Source organism: Fulmarus glacialis, unplaced genomic scaffold (genome assembly GCF_000690835.1).
Source record: "Fulmarus glacialis isolate BGI_N327 unplaced genomic scaffold, ASM69083v1 scaffold23084, whole genome shotgun sequence".
Classification (NCBI taxonomy): Eukaryota; Metazoa; Chordata; class Aves; order Procellariiformes; family Procellariidae; genus Fulmarus; species Fulmarus glacialis.
In genome coordinates, this window is record NW_009206436.1 from 665 (window position 1) to 14,642 (window position 13,978).

Here is a 13,978-nt window from a genome sequence, read left to right on the forward strand (position 1 = left end):
ATAGACTGAAATTATAAATAAGTGAGTCTGGTGCCTCAAAACTTGGCTCAGCAACGTGGACGAACATGGTAGGGACAATGCTGGAATACTGTGTAAATCATTGGCTGCGTAACCACGTTAAACTTAATTGGTGCTCAATTGTTTTAAAGTGTCAGTAATAAAATATATATTATCTATATTTAAATAACTGTTTTAAGTATCTGTCAAGGCTTCAATGTAGTTTTTTTATGCGGTTAGTTTTTAAATCGAGCTGATGTTTGCGTCAGCTGAGAATAAAGTACAGTATTATCTCAGCAGTGAGATACATGTAAACATCCTTATTTTTGGTATCAGAGAAAGGATTTAAAAATTAATCCAAATATTGTAAATATTTCTTGAATGCTTTTTGTGTGTACTTCGTGGTACAAATAATACCACGTTTCCGGTTTCAGAAAATAGCTTTTGAGAATCATCGGCAAATTGTATGGAAATTTTTGTCAGTGTTGTTTCATTGTGTGTACCGTTAGTTTGCGCGGGGCTGTGTTAGGATTGTCGATCCGCACTTGAATCAAATTTTACGTCGGTCCTAACCCCTAACTTTCCTTCACATTAAGGAACATCGAATTTGTTTGATCCCGTCTGTTAAACAAAATGTTTTCCCTGTTCACATTTCAGGGTGGTAGAAAGTCATCGTTATTTTATGTGCCTTAGTAAAAAACTTAGTAAAAAAACTTAGTAAAATTTACTGTTTGATTTGCCCCCTGGAAGCAATCCTAAATGGTTTTTTGGGAGGCCAAAACTTACCTTGGTGTCGCACGTGTACACAGGAAGAATTTGGGAACAGGGATTTGTTAACTAGTTTATTCCACTAAGAGTGAGTTGTTTTAGCTGTTGAAAGTTTTTAGTTCAAGGCTAAATCTCCGTCATTGTCCATGAAAGGTCAGCTATGTGATGCCAGCTGCTTGGGGCTTTTTTGTGATGTCAGTCTTTAAAGCAAATTGCTGTCTGGAAGGCCAAAGACCAATGCATATTCTAGTTGTTGATTAGCAATTTTAGGCCTTAAATACCTTTGCTTTTTTTTTTTTAACTGCAGTTACAAAACTGTAGAATTAGCATCATTGCAGACATGTCAAACCTCTTTTTGCTGTTTGACTTTTTACACAAACGTCTGATCACTGAGAATTCATCAGTCAGATGTTTAGCTTTTGAAGCACTTTGCAGGTTAACAAGAAAGCTGAAAGCTTTTCTTTTTTCTTTTTTTTTTTTTCCTTTTAGTTTTTCTCAGTATCATTTGTTAAATGTGTAGCCAGGCACCGCAGGAGGTCAGGGGAAATGAGTCCTCTCCTCAGAAATTCAACAGTTGATCTCGGCTGGGATTGCCAAGGCAGATAGCAGTCGCAGTAAGGATATTTATTCCTTATGGATAGAAAGTGCTGATTGTTTTCACAGGAAAAAACCCCATTGAGCAGACACTGGAGAACAGTTGCTCTCGGGGGACTTGAGTAGCTGTTGAGCCAAAACCCTGGAGGTGAAAGGCTGCTACCTGTTAGCGGTCCCCTGAGGAGCTCAATCCTTTTTTTTTCGTTCTTGCCTTTTGCACCCCTGTGTGCAGGCCAGATTCCTTTGCAGCCCGTGGAGTGTTTTGCTGGTGCCTGAGAATCTGCCTCTGACTGTCTGCAGCCCCGTCGATCAGAAGTGGTCAGGCCAAGGAGCTGCGAGCAGTCTCCGGCGGCCAAGAATAGTTCCCTTTCCCGGGAGATCTGCGCTCTCCCAGGTGAACCGGCATTTGCTTGTGTCCTCAAGGGCAACAGCAGCAACGCAGATCCCGGCTTCAAGAATTTCCCCATGAAATCTGCTTTGATACCTGGCTTCCTAATGTGCTTGACCGTCTTATTAGTTGCGTACTCTTGTCTGAGAATAACGCATATACGCTAGCTTTTCTTGCCTTTTTTTTTTCCTGCTGGAATTCAATATTGAAATTGGATTTTCATTGTTTCTCAGCAAATGTTTTCTAATCTTTAAAAATCTGACTTGTGAAATAATAACAGTGAAATTGTGATTTAAATGTAAAATCAAATACTGAAATTATCTAATCTCCAGTACAGATAAATATAAAAGGGAAAACTGATAGCATCTTTGGTGTGTGTACAGCTCCTAATGCATTTGAACTTTGGGCAGTGCTGAAATTCAGCCTGTGGTAATGATGAGATGTAAGATTTTTGAGAAGTCTCCTTGAACTTTGTTTTGACATGCCAGACCTGTAGAGTTCATATTTTGCCACCTACTTTTCTGAGGAGGGAAGAAGAAAACTAGTGTAAACTCTCCTACTTCAATAATATCTTTTGTTATTAGAATATCATATTGCAGGGCATTGCACTGTTATACATTATTAGCGGGCAGGATATTGAGAATACAGAAGTAAACTTGTAAGTATTGCATATCTTGCTGATATTTGCATGTGTTTTGGTTAAGGTTGTACGTCTTGCCTACCAAGACTCTCGCTCCTCAAGAGAAATCACTGAGTCCTCTGCAGTGGTGCAGGCGTGTTCTGGATCATCCAAGTCCTGAGATAGAGGCTGCAAAACGTTCCTTATGCTTTAGATTGGAACAAGGTAATCTTATTCTTTGAATTTCTTTACTAGTAAGTTGGCACTTTTGGTCTGGCATTTCACCCATGTGTTGTGTTTTTCACAATTTAGCAAGCTTTGTGAATGGCAGACATGCCTTTTTTTCCTGTGTACGCAAGTCTTCCTCCACTACGTAAATGCTGATAATTGTTTGGGGTTTTTTTCTGATCATGCATTTTTTAGTGTTCTTCTCCTTCATAACCCTTTTCTTCCCCTGCATAACTCGTGATTTTTAAACTTGGCAGTTTTCATCCGTTGCTTAAAATAGTGGACCTCTTGGCAAGAAAACTTCGATGCTAACTTTACTATTGGTATCTCTATTGAGTTTTGAAAAACAGTGCTTTTGGTTTTTTGTAAAGCCAAATTATCACGGTGCTATAAATTTTTAAAGGCATATTTGTCCACATCTAACGTAGTATCGGGACTTTGTTAAGTATTGGACAGACCAAGAAGAGCTGTAACTTGACTGCTAGCACTGCTTTGTTGGGCTCTCAGGAGCCTCAAGTACTGGGATCAATCTGATGCCTGTTTGGTGCCAGTGAACTTGTAGAGTTATATCTGGGTGTGCTGAATTTTGTTCTAAATAAATATCAGCCACCATTATTTTTACTTTTTTACCATTTAGAGTCCCATTAAGATTGTAGTAAGTGTTGTTGAAGAGAGTGATTAAGGTAGGAAATACTATCTTAAGATTTGTAACTCAGTAGGAAAGAAAATGCAAATGAACAACGTAGGAAGACGACAGGAGAAAGATATAAAGCTAATGTGAGCATATGGTATGTAAGCTAGCTACAGCTGTCATTAAGAGAGATTGAGCGGGTACCTATATGCTTTGGAGGATATGGGTAGTTGTGGATTAGTCTTATCCAAAATCGGGCATTTAGCTGAATAAGTCTCTGAAGGCATCTGTCTCTTTGCATTGACTATAAAAGGTCCTACAATGGTTATTGTCCTAGCAATGCACAGTTGAGCTCGTTTGCCTGAAGTTAGATGGACCAAACTGGTTCCTATGTTGGTAATCATCCCACCTAGCTTTAGGGTAGAATTTGGCTCACGATTTGGACACCTGAGTTTAGACGTCTGTTGTGTGAGCTGGGTGTCCACGCTTGGCAGTCAATAGGAGTTTTGTCCATAGAGTCAGAGGAATCAGGGGAGCTGCTCAGGTGACGAGGTGTAGGTGTTGGCCTTAGGATGAAGTCAATAGCTCTCTCGAGTCCACTGACAGTAATGGGTGCTTGGCACTCAACTCCCATCTGGTCACCTGAAGGTACATCTGTGTGGTGTAGGGTGTCCCAGTTTGGCACTGAATCCCAGTGTAGAGGCTCCATTGAGATTGCCCCACGTAAAGCCATTCGAGATGTTCTCGGTTACCCTGGCTGACCTCCAGCTTCCACTCAGGACGGAAACAGACCTTCCATACGTTCTGTGCCCTATCTGCCATTCCTTTGGATGATATCTTGGCCTCCCAAGGGCCTCTGAGATGGGCCAGTGCACCTAGACATGGGCAACTGAATCAAGTCCATAATGTGAATGTAGAAACAAGCCAGAGGAATGCATGACCTATTTTTCCCTTACAAGGTATTATTTAAATTTAATAGGCAATAAAGACATTAGAAAGGCAAATTTATTGTTTCAAATTTAAATCACTCTATGGTTATCAGTTCAATCTCTCTGTGCAGAAGTCACAGTGAATGATGTATGTCACATAGAGTTATGTTGACAATGAGTTGTTTTGATCCATATGTTCTGCTCATGGTAGTGGGTTCATGAATTTCCTGGACTCTGTAGAAAGTTTCTGAGAAATTATATGCCATGTACGAAACTCATTATGGGAGCAGTATGTTCAAGGACAGAATGGACTTGTGTTTCTACTGCAGCAATTCTATGCTAAAATTGTTTTAATTAATAATTCAGTTAGACTTGATTAACTCTCGTTTTTCTGAAGATTTTCTTTTTATCACCTATACCTTTACAAATAATATGTAATAAGCAAATGTCATATTTCTTCCCTAACTTTGTAGAAGTTAGTTTCACAATATTTATTTCTTCTTCAGTTTTGAAACCAGGTGTGAGATTGTTGTAAGAATCTAATCATTCTGTTTTAAAGTACAACAAACTTTCTGTAATCTGACTTTCCTGGGTTTTGTTTTGCAGTCCACTCTATCAGTAAGTATATGTGTATAAATATGTATACATAATTTTATCCTAATTTTAAAAGTGACTCAGTAAGAGTCGTCTTTTCTGGTATTAAAGTTTCAAACTTTGAACTTGTCAGTTGAACAGCGTTTTCCCCCTTTAGCCATATGCCTTGAAAGGGCATTTTAGAGGGATTTTGAAATCTAGTCGTGTCTTTTTCTGTTTGGCAGTGAGCCGATGGTGACACTGTGCTTGAGAGTTATTAAATGTGTAGTCAAAAAACATTTGTAATGTACCAATCTGTGATTTCTGAAATGGCTTATAGGTAGAATTCGCTTAGTAATTTTGTCCATGGTGCATTAGCCAAAAATTAATCCAGCTTAGATTGTCATAGCTCTTTAGGCACTATAGTACGCATAGAAATAAAAAGCAGTAAAAATTGATTTTTGTCTGCAGAGTCAGCGTATCTGAATGAACGCACACAGAGAGAAGAGCTGTGAGCCAAAAGAAGTAAAATTTTGTCAGGCTGTTTTTCTGACTTTTGACTAATTCCTGCTCTCTTCTCTGATTTTTAAATCTGTGGTCATTCATTCAAAAAACTACATTGTATCCTTATTTTCATAAAAGTATTTGTTTGTTGTCTGAAATATCCCAGCGTTAGCTCATAACAAGGCTAAAGGTCTTGTGAGGCACTTCTGCTAAAGCAATCCTAGGCAATGAAGTAACACAATGACTACTTGGTCTTTCAGGCTGGAGAATCACTCAACTGATGCTAGTTTACCTTTCACCCTGTTGTGCTCACCAGCCTGTTTCTTTTCTAGTGAAAATGACCGTTTTAAGTATTTCATGGTGGAAGTAAGATTTCATCTTGGCATAAATCTTTAAGGGTATAAGCACAGTGGTGGTCTCCAGCAGGTGGTTCTTCTGTGAACCACAGTGAGAACATGGACAAGCTTCTCAACGTTCCTCTGGTCTACCACTATGTAGGTAAAGCTTTTACCGAGTTTATAATGAACTAGGGTTATTACGAGCCCTGTTTCTGTGGATTAGGCATGCTAGCTTTAAGGAAGATGAAGGTTAAATGTAACCTCCTATAAGATCTTTGCTTGGAATTGTTCCTGTTTTCCGTGAGCAATTCTACTGTTGAGATAATATTTGATTGTTGTTTTTTCTCTATGGCCTGACCTGGATCACTTCTTTATTTTTGCTCTTTTTCAATCATCTTTTGTTTGAAACCTTTCTGGTTTGTTTTGTTTACAGCAGTTCTCTGTCTATTGTAGGGTCAGTTCCCTCTCCCTTCGGTTTTTAATTTTCCTTAGATGCATTCAGATCAACAGGGCCACGTCACAGTCTTAACAGTGTGGTGGACCTTCTTCTGTATTTTCTTGGTAGTACTTGGAGATGTTGGGAACATGTCAGTATTAAGTCCAGTGAGCAGAGTGATGCAATGTGTAAACTTCCTAGCTGGTGCAGAGATCAATGAGGTGGTGTTGATTGACACCCTGGCTGCAGATACCGTGTATAGCTTCGCTTCTGTAAAATGCTCTGGAGGAGGCGGGTGGATAGACTGAGGAGTTAAGAGGCTTAGCAAGCAGTCAGTCTGTAGGAGCTCAGCCTTTATGCAGGGCTTCAAAGCATATCTCATCCAATTCAGCCTTCCAGACAGAAAACTCCTCTTTCTTGGAGAGTATGAAGTATTGGCTAGATTCAGAGTTTGGCTTAGATGAGTTCTTATTCAGAAATGCTGCTTCAGGTGCTTAAAAAGAGTAGGCAACAGAAGTCTGTAGGTTTTGCAATTGGCTGCGGTAATTTATAGTCTTAAGATTAAACTCTGCTTCCTTTCTTAAAATGAATAATGTGCTTCAGGATGAATGCTGTTATGTCATCTGTGGATGATAAGGTATGTTGTGAAACAGATCCATTGTAGTTTCTCTCCAATTGCTTATGATTTCACAAAACCGAAGAATCTCATCAGTGAAATTTTAGCTTTTGTTGTGCTGGATCACAATGTCACATGTCAGTTAGGTCTGATGTCGAAACATATAGCATATCCAGAAGAAAAACTGTGTGTGTGTGTGGAAGATTTAATTTGACAGTACTATATTCTTTTTACCTGTAAAAAAACCTCTTAGAGCTGGTAGGGCCCCAGGCAGAAGGTTTTTACCTGGATGTGACACTTGCTTACACAGAAAGAGGCCAGGTTCTGTCCCATTCTCCTAATTCACTTCCCCTTCCCAAGGGTTCATAGTGAAGTCATTTAGTTTGGAATCTTTATGATATAAAATACATCTCATCAACTAAGAATTGCTGTCATAGGGAACTTCTACACTGTAGTCTGTTAACAGCAGAAGCAAACAGAAAATACTGTAAATGGACTAAAGCTTTTATTTTGTATGCTTGAGCTGGATCCAGTGCAGGGTGGGATTTTTTTATTGTTCTAAAATAGGTTTAAGTTTATTTGCTGTCCATTGATACATCAGAGATGTATGTTCTAGCACTCGGGACTGGATTAATAAGATTTGATACATCTTTCTCATCCTTATTTTTCACATGTAATGGAGATTAAAGTTTTATGTAAAATGCTTTTGGGGTAGCAAGTGATAATATGCTGAAGCTTGCAGATGATTGCATTGTTGTTTCCATCATAAATAATAACATTGCTAAAGCTCTAGAAGGAATGAAAAGTGGCACAACTGATTTGGTTCCTTTTGGTATATATTTCTGATATTAAAAGGTGATGAGCAACAGTAACTCCTATCAGCATCTGAGCACCTTTCAGGGAATGTGACATCTTGGACGACAGGATGCATAGCAGTCTTCTGCTGCAGTACAAGCATAGCGTTCAGAGCGCACATATACGTGCACAGGAGTTATTTCCCATTAGATTTCATTTATTTGACGTAACCTGTTGTAACAGCTGCATAATTCTTAGAGATTTTGCAAATGCAGGTATCACTGGATTTTCTAACACAGCTGCTGAGGATGATTTGTGTATTTCAATTGGGAAAAACTTGGTTTTGATATTCTGCTTAGAAGCGTGTGCTTGCATTTCAATCAGAAGATTTCTCTCTAGCACTGGAACATTTCTACTCTGCAAGTACATCTTAAGATACAAGTGGTTGAAAACCCTTATGGCAACAAATGCATCTTCTTTTTATTCATTTCACAGGTATCCCTTGCCTTTTTAATATGGCTCTTAGATATGACTTCTACTTTTTATTGAGTTATAATATGCATACTATTTAAGAACTTCATTTCATATTTGGGGATTGATTGTGGTACAACTCATAATTAAATATTTTCTTAGAATTGATTTCTGGTTGTCATGATATTTACAAGAAGATGCTGAATTCTGAAGTCTATGTAAAGGTTGGTAGAGAGGTGGTGTTGGATCTTACCTCAGTTGAGAAGATTCCCATCCCGTTTTAGAATATAAGTGTTCTATTAGTCCACGCTAGCTGCTGAGCTGGGATTATCAGCTCATCATGAGTGGCTAAACAGCTAGAAACACGATCAAATTTTACTTGAGGATTTCAGTAGGCTTACTTAAAATAAGAATAATTTATGCTTGCAATGTAGGCTCAAAGTCTGTAATGCAGCATGTGTCTAAAAGCAACAGTAGTAGCATCAACCTTGACAGTTACGCTGAAAATACGGGCACAATTAGTGTTATCCAGCAGAGTGCTAATAACTGGTTTTGTTTCCAAAGTACACAACTACTTTCCTGGATAGAAATTAAAAAGGGAGCTAGGTTTTATTAATGGAGCTGGGGGCGCTTGAAAGCTTATCCTCTGAAGATTTTTTTTTTCTATGGAAAAGAGGATCTTTTCAAAACTGGGCTGTTCTGGAAGGTGTAATTTCATTTTTGCTCCAGATAGTCTGTGTCTTGCTCATTGTTTGCTAGTCCCCAAATTATTGTTACAGCTTTTGTCTTACATGCTGACTTTCTTTCACTGCCTATTTTTGATGCTGCAGAAGAGAGCTGGAAATAACATTTCAGAATGTAGACGAGCCTCCCCCATGTGGTATATACAGATAGCGCTGCTTCTTTACTAAAATGTTGTTTATTTTTGTATTTTCACTTTCAGGGAGGACTTTAGTTCTTGTCTTCATAGCATTGCATATTTTGGGAAGCTTTTGTTCAGACTGTTTTATGCCATGACCCCTAATTATCTTTTTGTTGGTTACTTCTGGGATATAGTCCACAGTCCTGTAAATATGCCACGGAGTCTTTCTCCTTGGCAGCTAACGTTGCACTTTAATATATTAGAAGGAAGTTGATTATCTGCACTTGCTTTACCAAGTGTTCCACATCCGGCATAGATATGTTCATATTTTGTGGAAATACAACATTTATACCAGTAATTTGCTTTTACCTAGGGATCGTGCAAGAGTTCTTGTAATACGATAAAATTTTTTTGACTCTACCCGGTAATGAAATGTAGTCGGTAAGCTCTAATCTGAATACTTGTGAGGCCTGGGCATGCACAGATTTGCTTGATCTTTTTTATGTTGCAAGGCAGAGGATAAGTTAGTGTGAATGATAGAGACATAGGAGTTTATAAAAAAAAATTCCCAAGTCTTTTATATAGTTTTCTCTCATGAACCTCCCCTAAAATATTATTTTCTTAATTTTACTTCTAGATGGGATATATTTGTAAAACTTATAATGACAGAAAATGTTTTCTTGTGGAATATTCACTTTTTGGGGGGTTACTAAGCCATTCTTAAAGTCTTTGAATGTGGCTTGATCAAACACTGTAATTGAATACTTAATTAAAAACTTCACGCTTCTGAGAAGACTGAGGGAGAATAGTATAAGTCTGCCTGCAAGACTAAAAATCATTTTTCTCAGCAAAAAGAAAAAGCTGAAACCTAGGTAATTCTTGCTTTGAAAAGCATTTGCAGCAGTTTTAAGACTACATTTTTACTAGTTTTAAAGAATCATAAGAAAATAAGTCACAAAGTAAACTTCATGTTCTTGAATATTTTATTTTGTGATTGAAGTATCTGGCTATGAGATGTTACAGAAAACTGATACGGGGTAATAATTGATTTTAAAGTGACATTGAGCTGATAGCTTAGGCACTATTTATTTATTTTGTTGTTTTATTCATTTTATTTATTGTTTTATTTCTTTCATTGTTTTACCACAATCAAAAAGTCATGTAAACCAAGACACGAGGTGAATTTGGACCACCATTACTACTTCTACAATATAAAGTACCAGAAAACTGATTCTACCCATCTAGTTGAGCTGAGATTGTACCCCCCCCCCTTGTAACACCAGAGAAATCTGTATGGTAACGCTGTTTTGGGATAGCTTTTTCTTGAAAGCAGAAGCGTGGAAGTACAGCTGATGGCTGAACATACTCAACCCTGTGTGCCCCCCTGCTGCAGAGGGGCATTGCAAATGCGTTCTCACTTGGAACAAATAAGTTTGCCCACCTTTGGAAAGAAAGCCAGCTTCTTTTGTATTGATTTATCTTTATTATGTAGTACCAATATTGATCTTGCTACCTGTGCTATATTAATTCAGGATGAGATGACTTGTACCTGGAAGTGCAGATTTCTAAAATGGTTACTATAGATGTAGAGGTGGCTGACTTTGAAGATGTCCTCATGTAGTCAGATAAATTCCACTAAAAGAGTTGATGAGTTGTATCGTCTGCTGCATAGGAGAGAAGATCAGTTAATTTATCTTCTCGCTTAGTTTTGTCTGCAGCTGCTGGAGGACAGATTGTTTTTGACTAAGTAGGGTAAGCATGAGTAGCTAGAGAGCTCTTGTAATTGTTAGTATTAAAAGTTATGATTAATTTAATCTAACTTGAACTACTAAAGTTAGACACCTGGAAAAAAATAGCTGTCTGTTGACTCTGAAGAAGCCAAAGGGCTTCATCCAACCTGTTTCACTCCATTCTTAAGTGATTGTCTGAACTGAATCTGGAGATACTAACTTCTCTTTGCTAATTAGAAAAAAAAAACTTGGGTAGTACTTAACACTGGAAGGAATTAGATGACAATATTCCTTCATACTTTTAACAAGTCTTGAATACCCTCTGCATTTTGCAGGAATAGCCCTGATGCCTTTCATTCAGAGGTGGTTTCTCATTGTCTCCTATTTCTTCAGTCACGGCACTTCAGACCTTGCTCATAATCATTTGTTTAGATGTTCATTCTCCAGAATGGGGATAAACAGGACGCTTGAGGGTTTTTTTGTGTGTTTTCACATACTAGTAGCTGATCTGAATCTTTCTGTGATAGACACAACAGTTTTGTGCCAGAGTCCATACTGGTGAAGTAGTTGGTGTAAGTGCTGTAGTATGTGTCTGCTGGTCTTAAATGAGATACATGGGGTATCGCTTTGTGTTGCATTTGAATCACAGAAGAAAATGTGGGTGATTGAATCTCTCCTGGAAAGATTTTTTGTGTCTCAGTTACCAGAGCCAGACATGGAGTTGTTTTCTGTTCTATCTGACTGTAAGTACCTTGTCCTTGGGTCTCAGGCATTTATTATGTGAATTCATAGAACATGATATGGCCCAGATTTATTCCACCTAATTTTAGGCGTGTGTCTGGTATACCTAATTTAATAGCACAGTCACTTTGGCCACGATTCATTTATCTTAACAAAGGTGCTAAGTGTAATTTGACATGCTCTTGGGTCCTTGAGATATACAGATGGGGCAGATGGGTGTGATACCACCTCGCTTGTCTGAACTGCTGGAGCACCTCAAATGTCATAACATTCTGGTTTTAGACAACTGAATTATGTCTCTGCTGTTTTGTGCTAAAGAGTGGGCTCTGCTCTGGACTCTAGGTATTTAAATGAAGCTGTCTAAACATATAAGGAATGTTTAGAGCGGCCAGATCTGGTGGACTTCAAGAACTCAAGGGAGTGCACCGATCCATTTCTCCAGAGCTGAAGTTGTTGGAGTCTCAGACCCAGGAGACTCCTCCTCTCCGGTCCACTAGATGTGAAGCTGCTGCACTTCCCTATTCCCGGGTCCAGCCGGTTGTAAGGCTGAGCCTTGCTGGCAGATCTCGCACCCACACTCGTACATGCACACTCCATGTATCTGCCCAGACCTACAGTCCCTCAAGTGTCAGACCCCAGACCCCCACTCTCTGGTAGCTGACCCATAGACCTGTTGTCCCTGTGGTATCCAGCCCCTAAGCTTCCAGTCCTATCCGCTGGCTAGTCTGACTTGCTGTTTGCTGGCATCTCACCTGCATACTCATACAGACCTCTCTGTTAGCTGTCCTAGACCGAAAGTCCCTCCAGTGTCAGGCCTGTAGACCTGTAGTTGCTTGATAGCAGGTTCCCAGACTTCATGTCCTGCTCGCTGGCTAGCGTGGTTTGAAGTTTGCTGGAATCTCTCTCATACACATGGCACAGGGGACACCCTTTGCACAGAGAAATAGTTAGGAGAAGAGTTCAGTAAGAAGTAGAAAAAGACTGATCAGGCACAGGGCTGGCTCAGATCAGTGGGCTGACCAGCAGCTTGTTTCCACATGGCCAGTACCTCTCATCCCTCTTCTCTTAATTTCCCATGCATATTCCTTACCCATTCAATGTGATTTCCCCCCTTTCTTGGTCCGTGTCTCCTCCTGAGTAAGCAACCTGTCCCTAATTCCTTTTGCCCATTTTTCCCGGTTTTGCTACAACTGTACCCAGATTTGGTATTTCTGGTGCCCTTACTGAAGTCATCTCAGTTTTACATGGTATTATGGATGGGGTTACCGAGGCACTGCTGACCTTGCCCCCAAAGGTCCCTGATGCTCCCCTTCAGCTGCCTGTGATGTTCAGCTGTTTCTCATGGAACCCTCCTCAACCCCCTGAGAGACCCAGCCATCCCTTGTGGTGCTGTTGGTCACTTTTGGCAGCTTCACAGCCTGCTCCTTGCTATGTTGAACAACGTCTCGTGTCCGGTCCTGTAGTTCCTCTTGTTGTGTCCAGTTACCTTCACCTCTGGCCAAGGAGGAGAAGCCATCTCCTGGCATACCTTCACACAAATGGAATTTAAATTCCCGTTACAGCTAACAGAAAGACAAGCTAGGTTTGGTTGTCCATATACACGGCACCGATGCCTTTGAAATGCCCTGACCGGTTGTCTAAATGGCACGAGATGTCTCCGTGCAGGCAGCTGAATTGAGCTGTAGATCTGCATTGACTGTAATCAGAGCTTAGATGCAAAACTTACTTGTGGACATTGTAGACCCTCAGAGGAAAGGTCTGGTATAGTGATGAATGCCTGAAACAATCCTATGAGAGAAGGTTGATTTCTTTTTCTGCTTAGAGATCTATGTGTTAGTGTGTTAAATTTTTTAATAAACATTGTTTTTATCGGTAATGAAATTAATCTTTTCGATGATACATGTATTAACATTGCAGGTGACTTTAATATGTAACCTGTTAATTTGATGGATGTACGTTAAAAGTTTTGGAAAGAAAATTTGTTCTAATTCTTTTCTAATTAATTCTGGATGTAGCTTCAGGCTACAGCTTTTAAATTATTAGCATGTTGGCATATGGCTCTCACGGTTTTTCATGTGTCATACAGCAATATCTATTCATTATTTTGTCTTTTCTGTTTAGAATTCCTTTTTACATATGAAGAAATTCCATATGCGCTTTATATTGATGCTATCATGTCATTGAAAAGTTATCAGCAAACAAGAAAATAAGTCATGCAAGATAACTTGCACTTGCATATCTTAGCACATGAACAGACTTTAAGTAGCATTAACTGCTTGCCACTTCTTTTAAAATCACTTGAAAGCCACGTGAAGATTTGTATCAGAAATGAAAGTAAGTTGTTAGGGCTAGGGGCTGTCATTTGTTTTATCTTTCAGGAGTGGTTCATATAATGTAATTCCAATTTCATTGGGCTCAAGGTACTGTGGTAAAAGAGTAGGGTTGAGCATTAAGTCTTAAGAATTTGCATGACTGGTAGCGTATCTTCTTTTTTTAATTTTAAAGTTATTTGGCACTTGATGTATTTGTGACTTTTGGCTTCAGGCAATTTTTCTTCATAACATGTCTTAAGTCTGTTATGGGTGCAGGGAAGGATTTTGTGACCTGTAGCGTGTGGGTGATAGCAACTTAGTCATCTGTTGTGTTGTTGCCTGCAAATGCAGAGGACTGGGCTCAGCATTCTAACATCTTAAGGTCCTTTCTTCCTAGAAGTCCACCATGTCCCTCAAGCAGCTGTGTGAAACACTGGCAAACCTTC

At 39.2% G+C, this 13,978-nt stretch overlaps 1 protein-coding gene across 1 annotated transcript in view; it reads left to right on the plus strand.

Moving 5' to 3' along the window:
* Positions 1-2,456: 2,456 nt before the first annotated feature.
* SLAIN1 (SLAIN motif family, member 1) overlaps positions 2,457-13,978 on the plus strand; it is a gene marked incomplete at its 3' end in the record, with an annotated part of 42,729 nt that continues 31,207 nt past the window's right edge. Inside the window, exon 1 of the mRNA XM_009575751.1 lies at positions 2,457-2,591. The remainder of the gene's footprint in view (positions 2,592-13,978) is intronic.